This window comes from Chinchilla lanigera, unplaced genomic scaffold (assembly GCF_000276665.1).
Source record: "Chinchilla lanigera isolate Chin_1 unplaced genomic scaffold, ChiLan1.0 scaffold00077, whole genome shotgun sequence".
Taxonomy (NCBI): Eukaryota; Metazoa; Chordata; class Mammalia; order Rodentia; family Chinchillidae; genus Chinchilla; species Chinchilla lanigera.
Genome location: NW_004955478.1, coordinates 6,488,106 through 6,512,107, shown reverse-complemented (window position 1 = coordinate 6,512,107; position 24,002 = coordinate 6,488,106). Strand labels below are relative to the sequence as shown.

At 45.6% G+C, this 24,002-nt stretch overlaps 1 long non-coding RNA gene across 4 annotated transcripts; it reads right to left on the bottom strand.

The window, feature by feature from the left end:
• Positions 1 to 4,804: 4,804 nt before the first annotated feature.
• LOC102009605 lies at positions 4,805 to 15,445 on the bottom strand. 4 transcript variants are annotated; one of them, XR_263699.2, is made up of 5 exons: positions 15,320 to 15,445; positions 14,253 to 14,847; positions 7,126 to 7,234; positions 5,801 to 5,965; positions 4,805 to 5,001 (listed from the first exon to the last, which is right to left on the bottom strand). It is a non-coding gene; the product is annotated as an uncharacterized LOC102009605 (long non-coding RNA). The 4 variants fall into 4 exon arrangements; XR_001230837.1 differs by lacking the exon at positions 14,253 to 14,847; XR_001230836.1 differs by lacking the exons at positions 14,253 to 14,847; positions 15,320 to 15,445 and adding an exon at positions 9,626 to 9,867.
• Positions 15,446 to 24,002: the final 8,557 nt, after the last annotated feature.

Here is a 24,002-nt window from a genome sequence, read left to right as displayed (position 1 = left end):
CTTTGCGTCCTGTGCTGACCCAGGTCCCAGGTACTTTTGGACAGAGTCCAGTCAACAGCAAGGCCGTGCAGATACTTTCTTGGATGGAAACTCAGTATCAATTTGGAATCCACTATCTATAATTCCTTAAATTTTATAAACTCAGCAAGTTAAACATTTGGGATTTTTTTTTTTTTTTTGGTGATTTAAAAATTTTTCTTAAAAAAAAAAAAAAATTTCTTCACCAAGCTTTTCATGAAAAGGTTATCTTACTAGACAGTCTTCAACAAAGGGGGCATATACTGGGCTTGGGAAATGTAGATGGCTCCTTATTTTTTCTTTTTTGTGCTGAGGATCAAACTTGGGGCTTTGCCCACAGTAAGCACATGAGGTACCAATAAAGTACACTCTCAGGGCCAAGGTTTTTCCGTTTGTCTGTTTTTTCTGTATTAGGGATTGAGCCCAGGGCCTTTGCACTGAGTTACATTCCTGGCCCATGTTCTGTTTTTAAGACAGGGTCTCTCTAAATTGGCCAGGCTGGACTCGAACTTGTGATCCTCCTACCTCAGCTTCCCAGAGTGCTGGAATTACAGGCCTGTGCCACAACCCTCAGCTACCCAAGGCATTTTATAATTAATGCATGAGTACCGTGCCTTGTTTTTGTTTTTATTTATTTTATTATTATTATACTTTGGTTTCGATTTTGCAACAGGGTCTCAACGTATCACCCAAACTGGCCTTGAGCTCACTCTGCAGCCCAGGCTGGCCTCAAACCTGTGATCCTCCTCTTTCTCTACTTCCTTTCTTTCTTTTTTCTTTTTTGTCGTCTTTTTGAGACAGGGTCTTGCTATGCAGTTCAGGCTGGCCTTGAGCTCACTTTGTAGCCCAGGCTAGTCTTGAACTCTCAACGATCCTCCTGCCTCAGCCTCTCGAGTGCTGAGACTACAGGCGTGTGCCACCACACCCGGCTAGATTTCTCAACTTCCTGAGTGCCGGGCTTACTTTCTCTTTAGAGCGGTTTTGGGCTTGCAGCAAAACAGAGGAAAGCGCAGAGGTTTCCAATACACCTCCTACCCTCACACCCAACAGCCTCCTGTATTATCAGATGTAAACAGAGCAGACAATCTCAAGCCCCAGGGAGCACACTTTTTTTTTTTAATTTTTGGGTGCAGAGGTCTGAACCCAGGGCCTTGCGCTCACTAGGCAAGTGCTCTATCACTGAGCTAACCCTCATCCCTGGGCCTGTACTGTTTGCCTTTTGCACTGTCGTTTCTCTCCAAAGGTCTTTAAAAAACAAAAAGCAGGAAAAGCTTTAAGTAGGAAGCCAGGGAAAAATGGTAAGAGACTTCTTAGCCTGAGGAGCAGAAAGGGATCAGACCGGCCCCTCACAAAGAAGCCTAAGAGAAATAGGGAAGGAGTCCAGCGGAGCAGACGGGGAGCAAGCACGCTGGAGAGGGGCCAGGCTGGCCCCTCCGTTCTGTTCAGTGATTTGAGCTCTCTCTCTCCCTCCCTCTCTCCCACGAGATCAGTACCTGAGCAGGTACGGCACGCAGAGCTTCCTGAGTTCAGTCCCAGCACCCCACACACCTTCCCCGTCCCCTACGACGGAGGAGGAGGAAGGTGAAGGAGAAGACAATGAAAAAGATTCAGTGAATGTTCATTAACTTTTCTATTTTTTGGTACTGGGAATCAAACTCAGGACCTTGTGATTGTCAGGTGGCGCTTATGCCACTGAGCGGTATCCCCGGCCCTTGATTGACTTTTAACTGTAAGGAGAGGGCTAAACACTACTACTTGAAGAAATGGCAAATAAATACATGAAAAAATGTTCAACATCATCGGTCATTCGAGAAATGCAAATTAAAATACCACTGAGGTTCCATCTCACCCCAGAAAGAATGGCTGTCATCAAGAAAGCAACCAACAGGGCTGGGGATTTAGCTCAGCGGCAAAGTGCCTGCCTGGCAAGTGCAAGGTTGTGAGTTCGATTCCTGGTACCAGAAGAAAAACAAAAACAAAAACAACAACAAAAAGAAAGCAACCAATAACAAAGGCTGGCAGGGCTGTGGGAAAAAGAAACTCTTCTCCACTGCTGGTAGGAGTGTAGACTGGTGCAGCCACTGTGGAGATCAGTGTGGAGATTCCCCAAAGAACTAGGACTGGAGGTTCCATTTGACCCAGCTATCCTTTTTGGTAACTTCTTGAAAGAACTAAAAGCATCACACCACAGTGACACACGCACACCCCTGTTTATAGCGGCGGTTTGTGACAGCCAACCTTGGAAACAGCCCCCAAGTCCATAAACTGATGAACGGATAAAGAAGATGTGATTTCTTTATATAATGGAGTACTACTCTGCCATAAAGAATGGTAAGCTTGAGACATTTATATATAGGTAGATGCACGCACCTTGAGGCCATACTCCTTAAGTGAAATAAATGGGGACACATGTGGAAATACTGCATGGGTTGTGTAGGGGCTATTTTAAATGTAATGAAAATCTTAGTCCTATATTTCTAACACTAGTATATGTCTAACACTCAAGGATAAGACTGGGAAGCACAGCTGGTCCTCATAATTAGAGAGCTGCGGAACTTCACGAGCCATGGCGCTCCCGGAGCCAGCCGCGAGATGGCCGCAGTTTAGACGGACAGCAGCGTTCTGCTTACTGTCAAGTTCCAGGGCGTTACCGCCTCAAGGACACCTCTGCCCGGTCTCAGTGACTGATGATTCTTTCCCCATGTTATACGACAGTAACCTTCTTAGTTTCTGTAAGAGTAAATTCTGCCTAGCAATTAATGACAAAGGCACGTGTAACCAACTGTAGAGTGTTCGTTATCTGCCTTGTGTACTTCCTTCTGCAAACCTATAGAAGTGATCAGGAGCCTCAAAACGAGGCTGGTGATCTGGACCTCGTGTGCCCAGTCTGCTAGTGTACTAAAGCCGTGTGCCTTCCAAAGGGCATCTGGTGCCGCGTCTTCATCTGAACCCTGCGCAGTTCTCTGGTGTGAAAACCTGAACGTGTAAAGAAGAACCAACATGTGTAACAGATATTGTGAAACACTACAGTTTGACATCTTACACAAAAACAGAATCGATCGATCATCATAAACTGAAAGAATCACTGAATGAAAACAATCCACGGCTTTGAAGAACCGGGGTGTGTGTGTTTGTGTGCGGGGATCAAACCCAGGGCCTCCCCGTGAGTCCAAGCAGAGCGCTCTTCTGCACGGCTTTGGGCAGGGGAACTGTGCCTTTGAGACAGGAGGTTAGGGCGTGGCACAGTGTGGGGCCTCGGGGTCACCCTGCATTACGAAGCTCCAGGACACAGCCACCCGCCCCAGAGCCAGTCCGAGCACTAGCTCCACCCCTTCCCAGGACAACAGAACGGGTGCTGGATGGGACATCCTAGACCTGACCTCAGCCTGCGGAGGGGGAGGTACAAAAGGACAGTTGCCTTTGGGCTGGGGCAACGACCCTGTTCTTTCACAGTACTGCAGTCCTTTCATGTTGCAGGGCAGGGTGGCAAACCTATGCTACATGTGCTGCAGTGGGCACGCAGAGCCCTTCCAGTAAGGACAGGAGCCAAGTTACCCTAGCACCGTCCCAGAAGCCTGGCACTCAGGGGAATTGCAAGCATGAGGTTGTGAGTTCGATTCCCGGTACTGGAAAAAAAAAAAACAAAACCAAAGGTGGGGAGAAAAGAATACAAATCTCCATGGAGTGCAGACAGAAGAGGGTTTTGGAAGCACACTGACCAAGGCCAGGTATATTCAGCTTTGAATGTACTAGGGAACAAGCTGAGGCGCGGACCCCACCCCCATCTTCCCGGCTTTGAAACCAGAGCTCATTCTCCCGTCCTGGGAGAGCCAGGAAGTGCCAAGCTTCTGGAGTCATCTGCAGAGGTTGCAGGGAAAAGCCATCAACACCCTCTGACATCAGAGGCTTGTGAAATTTGCAAGACCCAGAGAGGGAGAGTTATGAGAACGGGGGATTGACCGTTTCTGTAGGGGAGGGGTGGGGGAGGAAGGAAGGAAGGGCCCCGACCGGACAGGACCGGACAGGACGGGAGGGCCAGGCCACAGGGCTGCCTGGAGAGAGAGGTGGGGGAGAGATTCGCAAGAGGAGAGTTCTCTTTCCAGGCTGTCACAGAACACTCTGGGTAGCTCCTGAATTGCTAAAAGAATAAAAATGGGGTCCTACTCAGAACTCTGATGGATTTACATTTTCCATGTAACAACAGGGTGTTTGGGGCGTGTGGGTGGAGGCTGAGGGAGGCGCGAGAAGCCGGGGGGGGGTCTTGGGTTCACCTGGCAGCCTCTGCAAGGACCGACGTCCTGGGTTCAACGCGAAGCCAAGCAGCGCCCGAGGGGGCGCCCACAGCCGGGCTGGAAGGGCGGGCAGCGGCGTGCAGAAAGACCCTCAGAGGCGAAGCTCTGCAAGAGCTTGATCGGAGCGGGGTGACAAAAGTCATCGCCAAGGGCCCCGGGGAAACCAGGACCTGCTGTGGCCCTGGGAAGCCACGACGTCCGTCACAGAGAAGGGGGAGGGCAGCCACTGTCCCTTGGGGCGGGCCCTAGCCGGCCTTGGAGCCGGGATTACAGGGAGGCAGCCTTGCCCGGCTGGGTGCTCACCCACCTGCGCTCCTGCGGCCACCACGGAGGTGAGGGGCCTGGGTGGAAGCGTCCTGTGCCTGCTCTGGATGCCGCTTGTTTGTTTGTCTGCTGAACTCTCTTTCTTTTTTTTAATCTTTTTGAGACAGGGTCTCGCTCTGCAGTTCAGGCTGGCTTTGAGCTCACTTTGTAGCCCAGGCTGGTCTTGAACTCACAGTGATCCTCCTGCCTCAGCCTCCCGAGTGCTGGGATTCCAGGCGTGCGCCGCCACGCTCGGCTCCTGATGAGTGTGTAAGCAGCAATTTCTCACGGAGCCACAGAGAGCAGGGCAGAGCAGCTCAGCCGTTTCCGTTCAGATCACACTTACCCTCCTTTCAACCCAACACTTTGTAATGTCTGCTCCATTTTCCTGAAATAAAAATTATACATAAAATAACCCTCCTCTGTCACAATTCAAAATAAAAAAGCAGCTCCCCCAATAGGATGCCCTCAGATAAATGAGACATAAATGGAAAATAATTTATAAGGAAATGATAGAAATAAAATCTAAAGTTTCAATAGGTAAACGCTTGGGCTTGACTATACTAGATCCAAAGCAGCCGGGTGTGGGAATGCACGCCTGTAATCCCAGCTACTCAGAAGGCTGAGGCAGGAGAATTGCAAGTCTGAGGCAATTTAACAAGACCTTATCTCAAAATAAAAGCTAAATCCCCAGTACTGCACATCAATCCATCCCCAGTACTGCAAGTAAGTAAATAATAAATTTTTTTAAAGGTTGGAGGCGTGGCTTAGTGGCATATGCAAAGCCCTGGATTCAATCGCCCTCCAAAGGAAGACAAGCCACAGTGAGATACCACTTCACACCTCAGAGGATGACTATAACCAAGAAAGACAGCTAATAACAAGTACCGGTGAGGACAGAGAGAACGTAGAACCCTCTTTCCCTGCTGCTGGGAATGTAAAACCTTGCCATCGCTGTGGAAACAGTTTGGCAGTTTCTCCAAACGGGAAACACAGAGTTCCCACGTGACCCTGTGACTGCCTTCCCAGAGAAGTGTAACTGTACGGCCACACAAAGACACGCACAGAGTGTTCAGCACAGCATGAATCGAATTACAATAGCCAAAAAGTGATAACATCCAACCGGCCATCAGCGAAGAAGTGAGCGCGTCCACGGTGGTCCATCTGTACAATGGCGTTCTACTCACAGGGCAGATCCAGGGAGTGCTCTCTGCCGCAGCGTGGGTGGTCCTCAGAAACTCGAGGCGTGGGCTGGGGGGTGCAGCTCAGGGGTGCAGCGTGTGCTTAGTACGTGTGTGGGCGGAGACGTGTGTTCCCACCCTAGCAGCACAACAAGCCGAACAACAAATCACCTTAGGTGTAAAGAAAGAAGCCAGTCACAAAAGACCACGTATTATATGATTTCATTTAGACAAACTGTCTACAAAACACGAAGCTCTAGAGAGAAAGACAAATAGTAGATTGGCATTTGTCAGGGACTGGCACACAAATGGGAGTGACCTTAAAAGGGCATAAAGTTCCTTTCACAAGTGATGAAATATTCTAAAATTGGATAGCAATGACGGTTGCACAACTGTTCAAATTACTGTAGATCGTTGAATTGGGTACTTTAAATGTGTGAATTTTATGGTATGTAAATTATATCTTAAAAAGATTTTTTGTTTTGTTTTTTTTTTTTTTGGTTTTTCTCTGGCACCGGGAACCGAACTCACGACCTTGCGCTTGCCAGGCAGGCGCTTTGCCGCTGAGCTAAATCCCCAGCCCCAAGATTTTTGTTTGTTAAAGAAATAAATTTGAGCCAGGCCCGGTGGTGCACACCTGTAATGCCAGCACTCATGATGTTGACCTGGATAATCTGGGTCAGTTTGAGGCCAGCTTGTGTTACATAGTGAGTTCAAGGCCAGCCTGAACCACATAGTGAGACCCTGTCTCAAAGAAACTAAAACAAAAGAAGAAAGGAAGTAAAAGAAAGAAAGAAAAAGAAAGAGAAAAAGAAAAAGAGAAGTTTGGTTAGCTAAGGAACATTTATTTCTGAGATAGGATACTATAAATGAAATTTTTTCAATTTAAAAATTCACCAGGCACGTCAGACACTGCTGCTAGAGCCTTTGCGAGAATCTACCAATAAGTTTTAGTTTGAGACCTAAAAAACTGTATTTGGAGGCCAGGCCTGGTGGCGCACGCCTGTAATCCCAGCACTTAGGAGGCTGAGGCAGGAGGATTGCTGCAAGTTAGAGGCCAGTCAAGGCTACGAAGTGAATTCCAGGACAGCCTGAACTGCATAGTGAGACCTTGTCTCAAAAAAGCCAAACAAACAAACAAACAAAAACCTGTATTGGCTTGAACTACAAAAACTTAAAAAATCAATAATCAAGTGCTGACATACTATAACCGTAAGTCAACAGGGGCTGGGGCTGTTGCACATCGGTAGAGGGCCTGCCTAGTATATCCAAGGCCCTGGGTTCAAGCCCCAGGACCCTACTACCCAAAACAACAAGCAAACCAAACACACCCGGAGCAGATCGTGTGTGACGCAGGTCAGGTGAGACCTCCCGAAGTTGAGCACTAGCACCGTGAGGTCCGAGGCCAGGTGCTGCCTCGTGAGGCCGATTCCTTCTGTCCTGAAAGTGAGATCCTTCTCAGGTCTTCTGTAGCCCTTTCCCACCATCTGCCCCTGTCTGGGCACCCACATTCTTAAACACACCAGTGATAGAATTCAAGTTCCACCTCCAGGAAGCAACTCGGCTTCCGTAGGAATTAGCGTGGGCGAGTGGTTTCACGGCAGAGAAAGGTGTCATCTCACAGGGCTCAAGCTGCTGTCCCTGCCTCAGAGGGACCCGGGTTCTGACTCCCCAGGCATGGTCCGCATTGTGCTGCCGAGGGTTTGTTCACACGTGTTGCCCTGTTAAACGAGTGTGCTCCCCGCAGACTCGCTATCTCACGAGCTGTTGAACACGGGTCTAGGATGGGTCCAGACACATGCTCTCTGTCCAAAAAGGCATTTCTTTATCAATTTATTTATTTATTTAGTCTTTTTGAGACAGGGTCTTGCTATGCAGTTCAGGCTGGCCTACAGGGTCTTGCTGTGCAGTTCAGGCTGGCCTTGAGCTTGCTTTGTAGCCCAGGCGGGTCCCAAACTCGCAATGATCCTCTCGCCTCAGCCTCCTGAGTGCTGGGATTATAGGTGTGCGCCACCACACTTGGCTGTATTTATTTATTTTGAGATGGAGTCTCACTGTGTAGCTCAGACTGGCCTTGGATGTGTGATCTTTTTGTCTTGGCCTCCCAAGACAGTTTAAAAATGAGATTTCTTAAAACAGGCATGTCAGCCTGCACCTATAATCCTGGCACCGTAAGAGGCCAAAGCAGGGCGGCTCAAGCCCAGCTGGGGCAATTTAATGACATAATCAGAGCTCAAAATAAAAAGGACTGAGGAGCCAGGCATGAGGGCACACACTGTAATCCCAGCACTCAGGAGGCTGAGGCAGAAGGATTGTCAGCCAAGGCTACATAGTGAGTTCAAGACCAGCCTAAACTGCATAGCAAGACCCTATCTCAAAAGAGAGGGGTTGGGGATGTAGCTCAGTGTGAAGACCCTGTGTTCAGTCCCCAGTACCGAGACAGAGAGAGAGAGAGAGAGAGAGAGAGAGATATTAATAGATAAAGTATGTTAATGGAGACAAACATGCTGGGGTTTTGCTTTTGCATCATTCTACCTTTAATCCTCCTTGGAAAAGAAAAGAGGTACTCCTGAGGCTTAAAGAGGAGGATCGGAAGTTCGAGGCCACCCTGGGCACCTCAGGGAGACCTCGTCTCAAAGTAAAATAATAAAAAGGGCTGGGGACCGAGCTCAGTGCTTCCTGCGTTCAGTTCCTCAGTGCCACACACATCTGTGCATGCATGCACACACACACACACACACGTACAAGTGATATCGCTATTACCTAAGCATTATAGTAAATACCTGATTCACACAAGAATCATCCATAGATACTAACATCAGTGTGCGAAAGTTGAAAGATTAGCAGGATATTTATTGTCTCAATGTAGCCCACAAGGTACTTGTTAATTTTATGGAGAAAAATACTGACTTTGTGGTGGAGAAAGCTTGCAGACACCACCTTGACTGTCACTGGACCAGGGGGCATGAGATGCCTCCTGCTCTGACGCCCAGAATGCTGGGTATTCCTGCTCTAGTGTATATACTGAACGCACGCATGGGAAAGGGTCAGGTGTTCCCAAGCTGAGAGACAGTCTACAAAGTAACCACCCTCTCAAAAATGTCAAGGCTACGAACAGCAGGGAAATAGAACATTTTTCAAATGGGAGAGGACTAAATACACACACACACACACACACACGTACACACACGGTAGGGCTGGGGGGTGCAGCTCATTGATAGAGCACTTGACTAGCATGTATGAGGCTCCAGCACTGCAGAAAACAAAGCAAAACAGGACAAGAGAATGCAATGCATGAGTTAGAATTTTCTCGTATTATAAAGGACATTATGGGAGCAACTAGCAAAATCTGAAGACATCTATACATAATCGTATTGTATGATGGTTCTTTTTTTGAGACAGGGTCTCGCTATGCAGTTCAGGCTGGCCTTGAACTCCCTGTGTAGCCCAGGCTGGCCTGGAACTCACAACAATCCTCCTGCCTCAGCCTCCCGAGTGCTGAGATTACAGGCGTGCGTCACCATGCCCAGCTTTGAAGGTTCATTTTCTGATTTTGATAATCTTGCTGTAGTTGTGTTGCCATATAAGTCCTTATTTCTAGGAAACATACAAAGTAGGGATGAAAGAGAACATGTCTGAAACTTACTCTCAAATATTTCAAAAAACAGAATGATACAGCCAGTGTAGCGCAAGTTAAAATGTGAGGAATGTGGGTGAAGGTGGTGCGGGAACTCCCTGGACTGTTCTCCACAACTTCTTTTTTTTAATTATTATTATTTTTTATTATTTTAAAGAGTAAAAGAAGGATAACATAGTAATAGGGGGACTTACCGAATTACAGACAAAGTGGTAGGAAATTATCAATGTCCACAACTTCTTAGTAAGCTACAATTATGCCATAAAAAAGTTGCAAAACATCATCACAGCCTCTGCCGCCGAACACCCAAACTACATGGATGTAGTTCTGTGACCCGGAGAGAGTCTGGTAAGCACAGCAAAGCTGTGGGAGCAGGCCTGGGGATACAGCTCAGCGGCACAGCGCCTGCCTGGCAAGGACAAGGTCCTGAGTTCGATTCCCACTACAAAAGAAAATTGTGGAAAGGGTTTTCTTTTGTGGTACTGAGGCTTGAACCCAGGGCCCAGGGCATGCCTAAGCATGTGCTCACCCCCCAGCTATACCCCAGCCCCAAAGGATTTTGAGTCATCAGAACTCCCTCCCTTATATTGTTTTATTTTGTTTATTTTTTCCGGTACCAGGAATTGAACTCACGACCTCGCACTTGCCAGGCAGGCGCTGTGCCGCTGAGCTAAATCCCCAGCCCCTCCTCCCTTATCTCGGTTCTGTCCACAAGGCCACGTTGGGCCTAATGACTTTTGCATAGGTTAGGCAAATTTTCTTTGTGTGCAATATGATTTTACAAATTCCATATGTTAGAGTGTACGTTTGGCTACATATGTTTTTTTTTTTTAGTAGTGGCTCATACAGTATGTGATAGGAGTTCAGTTTCTTTTTTAAATAGCAGACTTTGGATCGCTGGAGCAGGGCTGGTAGGGAGGCCTCCTGGACACCCCGGTCTGATAGCTCTGATAGGTTCAGCGTGCAGGCTATGACGCAAGCTGATTCTCAAGCCCCAAACTAAACAGCCACATCCAGCCAAGAGGAACAGGAGAGAACAAAGGTGCCCACGCCCTCTTTACAGAGAGTACCCGCACCAGTTCTGGTTATAGCTGTTTGTTCTTGGGCAGTTCACTGCTGCAAGGGGTGTGGGGATTGCAGTCCAGGCAGCCACATTCCATTTGAAAACCCGGGAAGAAGAGCTCCAACTGTGTGCAGGCGGGAATATTAATAACTACGGATAAATCAACCCACAGCTCTAGGCTCTCTGCTGGGACATCGGGGCTGGCCATTATGGGAAGGTTTATTATTATGGCTCTGAGGAGGCCTGGTGACTGCTACGAAGTTTGGTCATAAGGCTTTCAAGTCAATAGACTTTTTTGCTTTGATTAGTACATTCTAGATACGCATAATGATCACATTCACTACAGGAATGTGCACCTCTACACGATGTATCTTGCTTCTCTTTTTCCCATCCTCTCCCCTCCCTTCAATCCTTCCCCTGCGTATTTACAAAAGCCTCATTTCCATTTTTCCTTCTATTTTTGTTCTGGTCCCTTCTTTCCTCCCGCTCCCCGCTCCCTTGCTCCCCTTCTCATTGGAACGTTTTCTTCCCATTTCCCAGTATCTGTGACACATTCTGGTCCTTATGTACACTTTTGGTCTCCCATATGAGAGAAACCATGTGGTATTTAAACATGTGTGTCTGGTTTATTTCATGTGAGAGTACGGTCTCAAGGTGCATCCATTTACCTAGAAATGTCTGAAGCTTATCCTTCTTTATGGCAGAGTAGTATCCTATTGTATAAAAAAAAACCAACCCACATCTTTATCCATTCATCAGTTGCTGGGCATTTGGGCTGTTTCTAAGACTTAGCTATTACAAACTGTGCTGCTGTGGGTGTGCATGTATCTCTGTGTGATGCTTTTAGTTCTTTGGGGAAGATATCAAGAAGGGGAGTATCTGGGTCAAACAGAACATCTAGTTTTATCTTTCTTTTTTGTCTTTTTGAGACAGGGTCTCACTGTGCAGTTCAGGCTGGCCTTGAGCTCACTTTGTAGCCCAGGCTGGTCTTGAACTCGCAACAATCCTCCTGCTTCAGCCTCCCAAGTGCTAGGATTACAGGTGTGCGCCACCACACCCGGCTAGTTTTATCTTTTTGAGGAATCTCCACACTAATTTCCACAATGATTGCACCATTTAAAAAATATTTATTTTTTTAGGCTCCTTCAAAAACAAACAAAAAAAAACTGCCTGTATCTAGTGCATACTTGGCTTGTTTCTTGTGAGAAGACTCTTGGATATTTACCTTTTGCTCAAGTCTTGGGCGCAAAAAAGACATGTTGGGGTGAAATAAGTCTGTTAAGGTTCCAAAGTTTGCTCACAAAGCAATTCATTTACAGTAAAAAAAAAAAAAGTAATAAAGTTGCTCTGATAGCATCCTAGAGTTGGACAGCACCTCTGTCTTTGGGTAGAACCACTTCTACAAAAGGCTGAAAAAACTGGAGTTTGCTTGTTTACAGAAATCTGCGCTACCCCACTCTCGAGCAGTTCATGACCGTAGACATTTGCCTGCTGTCCCAGTGACTTAAAAATCTAAAACTGGTGCATTTTTGCAAGTATTGCAAAAGATTTTGTAAATCTTGATCCGAACCCTTTTCAACAGTTTGGGCTGAGATAGGGTGTTGTGGTCATGGGGCTCCAGCGACTCCCAGGAAATGACTCTTCTAAGTCCCCAAACGTCCTTCCGAGTGAGATGGAGGGAAAACAGGATTTTAACCAAAGCAGCGAAAGCACTAGGAGAATGTCCTGGTGTCTGTGTGTCTGGTCCCAGGCCCTGTGATCAAACAAAATGCGCCGGCTGTTAGGAACACACTCAAGGCCACACATTTTTATTTCGCAACATAGGAGAGGGCAGCTTGCCAAGTACTTGGTTATGAGTGTGGAATCCGTTAAAAAAAAAAGTTCTGCACTTTGTCACTTTTTTCAGACTGGATTAACCCTATAGCAGCGGACACAGCACCAAGGAATTGCTCATCATTTGATCTGGGAATGCTTTTGGGTTTTTTTGGGGGTTGCTTGTTTTTGCAGTGATTTTATGCAAATGTAATCCATTTTCAGGGTGTGCTCTGTTGTCTTTAACGGCCTGTGGGGAGAAAATGTGAGAAGCTTTCTTGAAGCGTTCTGCGGAAGGGTTACTTGCCCGAGACAAAAATTAAGCTAAATAGAACAGAAAATGCCTACAGGTTATTTTCTTCCCTCAAAGTGGAATTTGACTTATGACTGAAACAAACTTCGGGGGCTCTTTTCTTTTTTCTAGCGGAGTCTTCATATCTCTCTTGCTCATATCCTTCTCTTTTTTCTGGTACCGGGAATCGAACTCAGGACCTTGTGCTTGCCAAGCAGGTGCTGTGCTGCTGAGCTATATCCTGGCCCTCTTTGTGTTTTTCTCTCCTCTTAGAAGAGAGTAATCCTTGCTCATTGAGTCGAAGGAAATTTAAAAGACTATTTAGATCAACATCCCAGTTTGATGAATGAAAAGGACCAAAAAAATTAAGTAATTAGCGCAAGGTCTCACGGGGGACCCCAGCCTAAGCCGCCCATCTCTGAGTCATGTGTCTTTTTTTAGCAATCTCAGCAGCTTTAGAGAAGAGGTTCACACGGGCGGATTCACTGCGGGTCTGTGCGCTTCTCACCGTCTCTGCTGAGTGAAGGGCCCCACTCTGAACTTCCAACCACGAGAACTCCGGGAGCTGGCCTGGGGTCCTGCACTGCTCATTTTGCATGACTACCATGAATCAGAGAGGGCAACTTTGTAAACAAAAGAGGCTCCTCTGGCTGCAGCTCTGGAGGGTCCAGGCATCTGGTGAAGGCTTTCTTGCTGGCAGGATCCCAAGGCACTGCAGGGCATCACGTGACAGGAGACAGGAGTCTTGTGTGTCTTCTGGTCTCTCTTTTTATAAAGCCACTAGGACTCAGTTATGGGGCGCTGACCTGATGCCTCCACTAATCCTAATCACTCCTCTAAGGCCCTACCTCTAATCACCATAGCTAGTTTAAGTTTCATACTCTTTAATACCAAACGGTGGGGTTAAATTTTCAGCACACAAACCTGGGGCAGGGGTGGCGGGGGGGGGGGGGGACACACACAACACACTCACACCGTATCCAAACCACAGCAAATCCTAAATGCCATTTCTAGTTGCAATAGGACCTAGGGTGAATATTTCCTCAGACATATTATCTGATTCTAATGCTGATTTCCTGTAGGAGAAATTTTGGTTTTCTTTATACATATTCCAAAAATTGGCTACCAAGATATTTCTATTTATTTCCTTGTTTGATATGAGTTATTGTTAGAACACACAAAGTGAAAGGCAGGAAGAAAATAAATGGGCATTTTAAAATATACCCTCCCAGCCAGGAGTGGTGGCACACACCTGTAATCCCAGCACTCGGGAGGCTGAGGCAGGAGGATCGTTGCGAGTTTGAGGCCAGTCTGGGCTACATAGTGAGCTCAAGGCCAGCCTGAACTGCACAGCAAGGCCCTGTCTCAAAAAGACAATAAAATAAAATAAAATAAAATAAAATAGACCTTTTTAAATTTTTTCTTGCTTATTGGGGATTGAACTCAGGGCCTTGTGCATGCTAGATAGGAGTTCTACATCCCCAGCCCTTTTTTATTTTATCTTGAGGCAAGGTCTTGCTAAATTGTGGAGTCTGGCCTCAAACTTGTGATCCTTTTGCCTCAGACTAGAGTATCTGGGATTACAGGCACGAGCCACCAAGCCTGGCTTAATTCTCATTTCAAAAACTAAAACCTTTGAAGTCCTGCTACTTACAGACTTGCTCTACCCGAGCCATGGCTTAAGATACTTGCAATCGCACAGCCAGCGGGAGGGCAATTTTAGGATTCCCGTCTCACGTGAGGGATGCACTGCAGCAGAGGAGACCACAGCAGAGGGAGGCCGAGGGTTCGCTTAGGTCCGAGGAAGCAGCGCGATGCAGTTCTGTCCGCGGCTGCGGGGCCTGAGGGTGCCGCGCGGGGAGACCCTACGTGGTCGTGTAACGAGAGGCGTGGGTTCCGCCTTAGAGTTGGCTTCTTCCACTCCAACAGCTCTGCGGCCTTTATTTCCTTCCTGCTTTGCTGATTTAAGACCCCAGGAAGCCTGGCTTCCTGTCAGGAGCGGTGCGAGGACAGCCGGCAGAGCTGCAGCCTCAGCGCCGTGTGGGATGGGCGGTGGACAGCCTGGAAGCCCACACAGGTGCCGTGCGCATGCGTGAAGGTGTGTGTGCGCACACAGCGAGCCTGCCGCAGATACGCACCCTGCATATGCACACACATTCATGCACCGTGGACCCACATGCACTCATACAACCATGCTGAAGGCATCTGATCAGCAGGGAAGGGTGAGGGCTGGTGGATACAAGCAAGAACTGAAAAGCAAGAAACAGCCATTAGATAGGCTTGGAGACACGATTGTCTACAATTCTACTTATTTCCATTGGAAAGTTTCTGCCTTCATTAGCAAGGAGAAAAATACAGAGGTTCTTTTGTTTGTAAACATACCCACCGGGCCCAGGATTATAGCTCATTGGCCCAGCGCCTTCTGGCAAATGCAAGGTCCTGAGTTCGAGTACTGGTACCAAACCAAACCAAACCAAACCAAACCAAACCAAACCAAAACATACCTACTGATTTAAACATTTTTATAACCCCTAAAGAAAATGCTCTCACTATTAAACAGTGCTCCCCCATTGCCCCTGCCCCAGCCTCTAGCAACTGTAGCGATTTTGCAAAGCACTGCTGCTCCCCTCCTGTCCAGCCTGGGGCTGTCGGGAGAACACTCGTGGCTGGCGATGTGTCACCAAGTTACTGCCTCTCTCTGGCCACGCGTAAGTGACTGACCTGCTCACACCAGCTCCTGCTGCAGTCCGCTCCTCTTGTCCGTTTTCTGCAACAACGGCCTGGCCAGGGACCAGCAGATCAGAGTCAGCACCCTCCATAGAGTACTATTCAGGCGCAAAAACGATGGTAACCTGTGGGAAAGAAAGAGCTCATTATGGCATTTACGTATGCATTTTACGAAAGCGGAAAAAATACAAACAAGGATTCGCAACTAGTCAGGCAAACATTACACCACCTTTTGTTAACCCTTTAAAAAGCTGTGAAAGGCAACACTTATAAAAGTGTGTGAAACAAAGACCCCCCCCTCACTGTTCTTAGTCACAGAGCAAAGAGCCGTGTTACAAAACATCAGCTCAGCTCAGGAAGCACATCGTTGGTCTGCTTGAGCTCTCCTGGACAGCTGCCTTCATCCGGCATAAATTAATGGTCTGCATTACCATAGGCCAATGCTTGGGTGACCTGAGCGTCTTCAGTAGAATCGCAGCCCTCTTTGCTTTGGTAAAGGGCAGTTCGCGCTTAGCTCTTAGGGTCTGTCAGCATCAGGTTGATATTTGACACCACTGCTGTTGCTGACTACCGCCAAGGCGACATGATTGCTGCCGACCACTGATTTGCCCTGTGTGCCGCTACCTGGATCGCCTGAGGGGTCATGAACAATGTTATGGCCCGTGCCCAAAGAACCTGGCGCTGGGCCAAAGAAGCCACGAAACCCAGTGCATGTGTGCATGCGTGTGTGTGTATGTGTGCACACACACATATATACATACCCCAAATGAAAACACAGAAACACGGAAAGACAAGGCAAGAAAATGCCCCCAAACCAGCGCAGGGGGCATCAACAAGGAGGAAGTCGTAAGCCACACAAGAGAAATGTCTGAAAGGGTATCAGTGAGGTAAAAAAGTTCAGTCACGTGCTTGACAAATTTAAGGAAGATACAGCTAATCAGATAATGACCCAAACAAAACATGTGATCAGCGAGCCTTAAAAAGACACTTATGAAAATGAAGTAGAGCTAAAGAAAAAGATGCAAAACATGAATGCCCAGTACAGAAAAGCATGTGAGGTTCATAAAAAAATTCCAAACAGAAAGCCAGATTAAAAATACCCCTGAGACCCTGGGCAGCAGAAGCAACTAGCGTGAAGGCACAGTGTCAGATCTAGAGGACAGGGCTGTGGTCAATGACCAACGAATGAGAGACACCTTGAAAACAACAAGAGAGGGCCGGGGATATGGCTCAGTGGCACGGCACTTACCTGGCAAGCTCGAGCCCTGAGTTTGATTCCTGGTTCAAAAAACAAAAAAACAGGAGAACATGAAAAATGGACCCCAAAGTGGTTAGATGCTTCAAAGACTAGCATAAGAGTAGTTAGGGTTACTGAAAAATCAGAAAAGCACAAAGGGCATTAAAAACGTGTTTACAGCGGGCAGGGGATTTAGCTCAGTGGCACAGCGCCTGCCTGGCAAGCCCAAGGTCATGAGTTCAATTCCTAGTACCGGGGAAAGAAAAAAAACAAACCTGTTTACGAAAGTAATAGCAGAAAACTTTCCAGACAGAAAAAGAATTTAACACAGAGGTAAGTGAGGCATACAGAGCCCCAAGGGGTCATGATCAGGAAAACAAAACTGAAACAAAATAAAACTAAACTCCACACCACACAATAACTACAATGTCACAAGGCCAACACAACAACAGAATCTTAAAGGGTGCTACAAAAAAGCAATGAATCACCTATAAAAGAAAACCCATCAGAATTACAAAAGACTTCTCCTCACAATTTTTCTTTTTGGTACTGGGAATTGACCTCATGACCTTGTGCTTGCCAGGCAGGTGCTGTGCGGCTGAGCGATGTCCCCCGCCCCTCATCACAGATCTTAAAGGCAAGAAGAGCACGGGATCATATCAAATTCTAAAGCTTCTGCACAGTTAAGGATACAACCGGAAGAATGAAGGGACAACCTATAAAATGGGAAACAGTTTTTGTCAGCTATTCTTTGGACAGAAGACTAACATCTAGAACACACAAAGAAGTTAAAGAAATTAGACTTCCCCAAATAAAAGACTCAATCAAGAAGTAAACAACTGAGGGGCCGGGGATATAGCTCAGCAGCACAGCACCTGCCTGGCAAGCACAAGGCCATGAGGTCAATTCCTGGTACCAAAAAAGAAGAAAAAAAAGAAAAATAAGCAACTGAAGTGAACAGACATTTCTCAGGAGACGTACAAATCGCCAATAAATACATGAAAAAATGTTCAACATTGCTGGCCATTAGAGATATGCAAATTAGAACTACACTGAGATTCCATCTTATCCCAAAAGAATGGCCATCGTCAAAAAATCTGATAATAACAAATGCGGGCAAGGATATGGGGGAAAAGGAACTCTTTTACATTGTTAGGAATGTGAACTGGTGCAACCAGTATGGAGATCAATGTGGGAATTCTCAGAAAACTAAAAATAGGAATTTCATTCGACCTAGCTACCTCTCTTCGAGGTATCTTTTCAAAAAGTTAAAAATAATCATATTACAGGGATACATATATATCCACGTTTACAGCAGCACAATTTATGATAGCTAGACCTTGGAGATAGCATACATGCCCATCGACAAATGAATGGATAAAGAAAATGTATTTACACACAGTGGAGTACTACTTTGCCATAAAGAAAGATAAAAGAATTTCTGTTTTGAAAGTTATCCTTGGCACCAGGGATATAGCTCAGTGGCACAAGCACCTGCCTGGCAAGCGCAAGGTCCTGAGTTCGATTCCCAGTTCCAAAAAACAAAACAAAAACAAAAGTTATCCTTGAAAGGATACAAGTCACATGGGAAGAGATATTCACAGCACGTAACAAAGAGCTCATATCTAGAATATATAAAGAACTACAGATCAATAAGGAAAACACAGCTCAAAGGAAAATTAGGCAAAAGACTTCAACAGGCACTTCACCAGAAAGAATATCCAAATGGTCAATAAACATTTAAAAGTGCTCAACCTCCCTAGTAATCAGAGAAATACAAATCAAAATCATAAAGGGATTTCACCACACGCCCAGCAAGACAAACATTTTTGAGGTAGATACTAAGTAGTGCTGAGGACGTGGAGCAATGAAATCTCTCTGGTATAGCAGGACGGTACCTTAAATTGGTATAACCATGTCAGAAAGCTGTTTGATGTTATCTACCAGAATTGAACCTACTCTAGAACTGTAACTTGGCAATTTCACCCGAGGGGTATGCCCAACAGAAATACATGAACCTGTGCATCACAAGACACGTATAGGCGTTCAGTGATAGAACGCTTGCCCAGATGGTGTGCCATTCAATCTCCCGGAGCAGCTTGTTGCTCTGGCTTTCCTGATACGAACTCGCTGTTATCGTCAGAAGAACACTGGATCTCGTTGTCACTGAGGATGGCTGTGGTACTTTTCAGGGGAGCTCTGCTCCTTACTTTGAGCATCGCTTGCTGGCTCCAGTTCAGATCCCTCAGCCTGCTGGCACAGATCCTTCATTCCACTGGTACAGACTTTCTAGCTTCCACCACTGACCTTGGGGCCTTCCCAGCGCAGATCCGTGAAACAGGCCTGTGTGAGTCATTGTCGTGGCTCTTGGCTTCCAGTTGGACTGATGGAGGCATTGGTTTTTTTCTTGTTTGTTTGTTTTTTCTTTTTGTCTTTTTGAGACAGGGTCTCGCTATGCAGTTCAGGCTGGCCTTGAGCTCACTTTGTAGCCTAGGCTAGTCTCGAACTCATAATGATCCTCCTGCTTCAGCCTCCCGAGTGCTGGGATTACAGGCATGCACCACCACGCCCAGCTATGGAGGCATTTTTATGGGCTCTAGGTCTTCAGCTGGACTCAGGAAGGACATTGCCATGGGATCCAGGTTGTCAGGTGGATTCTTTGAGTCTTTAGTGTGTGGACAGATTTCCTGCACTCTTTTGTATTTGACTCTTTGGGTGGCTAGTCTAAAATAATCCTATAAATTATGTGCCCTGTATTAAATTCTTTCCCTGGCAGACCCTGACTACAATAATTGCGCTCCAGCAAATGGGAATGCTAGCTCTTGCTAGGGAGCACTGGGAGGATGGGCCACTTCTGCAGGCTCAAAAGGTTCAAAGCAGTCTTGGGAGTAACTTATTTGGAGTTATCACTTACGTGTCCAGTCCATATGCTAGTGTCTCAGGGTTCTTACCCAGGGCCCTGACCTCGCCATAACAGATCTGCCTTTGTTGGGTGTTTAACCTTCTTTGATACCTAGCTACTTAGACTGCTGGATATTGGGTTTGGTCTTAGCTTTCTCTGCCCTTCCATGCTAAGAGATAAGAGCTTTTTTTTGCATGCAATCAAAGAAGCCTCTGGCTTTCACATCTGGCTTTTTTGTTTTCTTTTGCAGGGCTGGGGATTGGACCTACGACCTCCTACATACCTGGCAAACGTTCTACCACTCAGACACATCTCTATCCCCCCAGTTTATTTCTTTTTTTTTTTTTTTTTAAGCTTGAAGAGAAAAAAATACAACAAAATTTCAAAACAAGGTAATAGGAGGGTAATAATGGTTAATGTAGTGCATGTTGTTATCTTTAAATTAGTTACTCAGAGTATGTTATAGGCATTTAACTGTCTAAACAATATCAGCACAAACTTCTTTTCAACGACCTCACAGTATAATGAAATTAGTAGTATAACTATTTTAACTATCTTGTATGCATATATATTTTTCCCCTTTTCCCTTCCTCCTTTTCTCCTTTCCCCATCCCCAATTCTCCTTCCTTTTGAACAATTTCTTCCCATTTCACATATCTATGGTACATTTTGGATCTTATTTACTCTTTCAGCTTCTCACACTAGGGAGGTAACACGATGTTTGCACATGTGAGTCTGGTTTATCTTACTTATGGGTGTGGTCTCAAGTTGCATACATTTACCTGGAGAAGTCTCCAGTTTATCCTGCTTTACGGCTGAGTAGTACTCCTTTGTATAAAAAGACCACATCTTTTTTTAAATCTGTTCCTCGGTCGATGGGCATTGGGTTGTCTCCAAGATCTAATTATTACAAATTGTTTTGCTATAAACAGGAGCACACATATATCACTGTGGTATGATATTTTTAATTCTTCTGGGAAGATATCCAGCAGGGGAATAGCTGGGTCAAATGGGACCTCCAATCCTAGCTTTCTGGGGAAACTCCACACTGATTTCCACAGTGGTTGCACCATTTTATACTCCCACTAAGAGTAGAGAAAGGTTTCTTTTCCCTACAGCCCTTCCAGCATTTGTTATTGGTCAATTTCTTGATGATAGCCATTCTTTCCTACCCCACAGTTTCTTATTACCCTTAGCAGCTTATCATCTCTCTGGAGATCATTAACGATGATTCTCCATAGCCATCAAAATCTCGCCTATATCTACTACTGAAGTACGTGATGTACTACATCTGGCAGAACAGTCACTTCAACCTGAACACCTCTCCTAGGTGCCAGCAGTGAAAAGCTTGAGCAGTTGAGCCACCACCTCTTGCCAAGAACCACCTGAGATCCTCCCTACCAACCACTGGTGATGGGACCTCAGTGTTAGCCAGTTCCGAAGCCCATCTCATCACCCGCTTTCTCTGAGCACTCCTGGTGTGTCCATCAGCAGGCCCAGATTCCTCAGGGACGGGTACAGAGCTTGACGTGCAAGGTGTCCCTTATGGACCCACACTTGTGAAAGGAGAAGGATGAAGCAAGAGCAGCACAGGAAGAGTCAAACAGCAAAGCATGGCACAGAATGGCCCGCGCTTGGTGGGACGTCCTGGGCTAGGTGGGAACTGCTAGGCTTTTCCACCCCTGCCTTGCTGGCTCACTAGGTGTCTGCTGCCCTGGGATCCCCGAAACCTCCCACAGACTGCTGTCTGCAGCTGAGGCAGGTCCTGAAGGGGCTGACAGCTGCGGGCTGCGGGCCACACCTGCACCGCTGAACAGGAAGTTCCTTTTTGAAGGGCATCTAGATGACACACTGCTGTGTCTGTGACACAAGGCAAACCCTGTTTGTTTAGATTTTCCTTTACGTCTCTCCATAATGTTCAGTTTTGCACAGAGATCTGGGACAAATTTCCTTTGCTTGATCTCTGTCTATTCAATATTTTGCAAGGTATATTTAAAAACTTTTTGTATTCTTCTTGAGTATTGATTTATATAATACACATTGCAGAAATGCATTTTAACATTGATATTAGCAGTCTTACTAATTCTAATTATATACCTGTGGGTTGTGTTTGATTTTTAAAATACCTGAATGAAAAAATGCTCCACATCAAATACAAGCAGGTAATGCACATTTAAACAACAATAAGGTAGCACTACATCCCTGTTGGAATGACCAAAGTCTGGAAAATTGATAAAACCAAATGTTGACAAGGATGGGGAGCAACAGAAACTCTCATTCAATGCTGATGAAAATGAAAAATGGAAGAGTCACTTTGGAAGACAGCTGGGTGGTTGTTTTGTGGTGTTATCAGTCGCTGTTTACTAGAGAAACAGATATAACACAGATATACAAATATGTAAGAATTTACAAGATTGACTTACAGTGGCCATCCATAGATCAGATGAGGAAGAGTGCAGAGGGTCCTTTTTCATTTTCTCTTTATACCACCCAGGTGATGAGCCGCCCTAGGGTAGGTCTTCTGCACCCTAGGGTGTGGAACTGAGCCAATTTAGTTGAGTTTCTCTTACTCAAGTTGACACAATCGATCAACTATCATATATGGAAACTATCATATTCATATGTATGGTCCAGGGGCTGGGGATTTAGCTCAGCGGCACATCGCCTGCCTGGCAAGTGCAACGTTGTGAGTTCGATTCCCGGTACCAGAAAAAAAAAAAAAACAAAAAATAAAAAACAAACATACTGTATGGTCCAGCAATGAGGCTTCTTAGTATTTACTCAAATACTAAGTTGAAAACTTATTTCGGTACCAAAACCTACATAGATGTTTATTTATTTTGTTTTTAATTTTATTTGTGTGTGTGTGTGTTTTTGAGACAGGGTCTCAATATGCAGCCCAGGCTGGTCTTGAACTCACAATGATCCTCCTGCCTCAGCCTCCCGAGTGCTGGGATTGCAGGTGTGCGCCACCACGCCTGGCTAATTTTAATTTTTATTAGTACGTGTTTGCAGTACTTATGATTACATTCATCATGAGGAGCGGGTACATGTGCATAACACATCTTAATTCTTTTCACATCCCCTTCTCCCCTCCCACACGTGGAAGTTTATAAACACTTTACTCATAATTGTCCAAACCTGGAATCAACAAAGATGTTCTTCAGCAGATGAACAGATAAATAAACTGTAGTATGTTGAGACAATGGAATATCCTTTAGCACCAAAGGGAAATGCGGTATCAAGCCACGAAAACATATGGAGGAAACTTAAATGCATTTTATTAAGTGATAGAATCCAGAGCAAAACTGCATACTGCAAAGTTCTGTAACACTCTAAAAAAATTCTATAATGCTCTAGAAAAGGTGAAACTATGGAAATTATAAAAAAATTGTGTTTCTGATTTTCTACACACACAGTTATGTAATCTTGAAAACAACAACATTTCTTCATCTTTGTTCACGTGCCTTTCATTTTTTTCTTGCACTGCTTACTGCGTTGGCTTGGACCTCCATTATGGAGCCGAATAGAAGCGGTCAAAGCAGGTATCCTTGTTGTCGACCCAGAGGGAAAGCTGTCTTCAACACCTCACTATTTGGTATGATGTTTGTTGATTTAGTAAACACCTTTTATGAAGAAAACTCCTTTCTATTTATATATTTATATACATATGTATGCATACATAATGGTATTTAATTTTATTCAGGGTTTTCCCCATTCATTAATATGAGCACATGAAGGCTAGCGATGTGGCTCTGAGCTTGCCTAACATGTGAGAGGCCCTGTGCTTAGTCCCCAGGATTTCAGGGGGAGATGATCGTGTGATTCTTCTCTAATATTTTATTAATATGGTGAACTACATTGACTGAGTTTTGAATGCTTAATGAACCTAGTATTCTTAGAGTAAGTACCCCATCTTTTGTTTTCTTGAGACAGGGACTCACTGTGTAGCTCAGGTTGGTTTTGAACTCACTATGTAACCTAGGTTGGCCTCCAACTTCCAGCAATCCTCCTGCCTCAGCCTCTTAAGAGTGCTGGAATTATACGTGTGTACCAACATGTCCTCATAAAGCCATTTTGATTGTGATGTTATTTTCCTTTTCTCTTCTCTCTCTTTTCTCTTCATTCTTTTTTTCCTTCTCTTTCTCCTTCCTTTTGTGTGTGGTGTGTATGTGTGTGTATGTAAGTGTGTGTGTTTCTGGAGAATGAACCACTGAGCTACACCATCAGCTTTTTTTATTTATTATTTTGACATAGGGTTTCACTTTATTGCTAACTTGCCCAGGCTGGCTGCAAATTAATGGTGATCCTCCTGTCTCAGCCTCCTAGAGTGCTAAGATTACAGGCATGGACCACCACTTTCAGCTAGTTATTTTCTTTTGAAAAATCTGTAGAAATATTCTCCCTTTTACTTTCAGTAGTGATTATCTGTAGTATTTTTTTTTTTTTTTTGAGACAAGGTATCTTTTGTTGTCCTAGGATGGCACTAAACTCCTGGGTTCAAAGAATCTTCCTGCCTCAGCCTCTTGAACAGCTGA